A 1,692-nucleotide genomic window follows, 5' to 3' on the forward strand; every position below is an offset into this window, starting at 1 on the left:
GATTATCTTCACACCCATGTTCTTCCTTCATGTACTCCTTGGACCAGACAAATTAGACCCATTAAAGTAACGATAGGAATAGATTTATGGAGCAATCATAGAGAGGACTTTTTCTTTCTTCTTCTTCTTTTTTTTTCTCTTCTGGATCTATGTGTTTGATAGAGAAGAGAGACTCATTCTTGTTTGGATTTTAACAGTGAGAGAAGATATTTTCTCCTAGAGACTGGGAAAAGTTGAAAAGCAGTTATTTTACAGAGCTCTATGTGTCACATATCTTTGTGGTTACAAATTAATGAAATGTCCCATCCAACCAAAGGTGGCATTGGCTTCACTTATAGGGCTACAAAACAAGGACAAAAGGCATTGCATTATATAAAGGCTCATGTTCCCTTGATTCCATTGGGGCATTACATCAAACACCTACATTACAAGTAATCAACAACACTAGAATCAAATACACATTATTTCTTTAATTTGTTTTTAGGTTGAAAAGCAGTGCATTGAATATGCCAGAATAAGAATCCACAAAAGCAAAGTAAAAGGACCAAAGACAAAAATACAAGGATCAATATACAGAATCAGAATATGAATAAATGAGTTGCAGTGAACTCATCAACCTAAAAAGAATAAGAAAGGAAAATGTTATGAAGAATCAGTTAACTAACCAGTATCTTCCGCGTGTATAGAGGAAGAGTATGTAATTTGAAGAACGAACGGAACAGCACAAAGATTTGATTCTGGATGTAGTGAAAAAGAAAAAAAAAAAAAAAAAACTTGGAAATAACCACTGTTTACCTCACACTACCATCACAACCCTTAGCTAGAGTTCAGCGAAATAGACCTCAGTTCTACAGAAATTAAGATGTGTTCAATCCAGACAAAACCACTCATGCTGCTAAAATGTTCAATATTGGGTGCAATTATCTTTCTCTTTGGATGAATCGAAGTCGAACAGAGACTAGGTCAAAACAGTTTCAACGACTTGCAGGTCTTCTCCCTGCATTATTCAGGAGATTTCAGTAGAATATTGGTCGTACTCGTCTTAATGGTGTAACCCCCATTATTCTTTCTCGGAAATCCACTGTCCGATCTATATTATGTGATCACAGATTCAGACCATTGAAGGTAGAATTGAACTTTATGACATACGAGGTCAAGAGTACAGAAACCACTGTTCTTGCTGCTATGTTCGTAATACACACTTCTTTTGTTCAAATTCGTTGAAGTTGGAAGTAAAGAGGGCGTGATTAGTTTTGTAAAAACAAACCAAATAGTAACTAATCAAGTAATTTTCCCTTTTAATTTTTTATCGAACATTGAAAATTCTAGAATCAATTGTCATCCAGCTATCTTCTGTTTGTCCCAATGGTGTGTAAAAACTCCAGATCGTAAGTTGACTACAAGCTTATAAAAGGAAGAGCCTGCATTCAGGAAGTGTAAACACGATGAATTGAGAACAATTTAAGATCATAGATTGGAACTTACTTGCCCAACATAAGCCAGGTCAGAACCCACACACGGACACATTCTAGTAGCCAACAAATTTACAACTTAAAAAACAGTAAGAACAATGAAAATTGGAAAAATATTTACAATCAGCAACAAACAAGTTCTCAAGGAACACTTTGTCATAACATCTGTTTGTATGCCGAATTACAGATGTACTAGAAAACCTTTTCAACCGCCATTCCT

The sequence above is a fragment of the Telopea speciosissima genome, chromosome 1, assembly GCF_018873765.1.
Source record: "Telopea speciosissima isolate NSW1024214 ecotype Mountain lineage chromosome 1, Tspe_v1, whole genome shotgun sequence".
Lineage (NCBI taxonomy): Eukaryota > Viridiplantae > Streptophyta > Magnoliopsida > Proteales > Proteaceae > Telopea > Telopea speciosissima.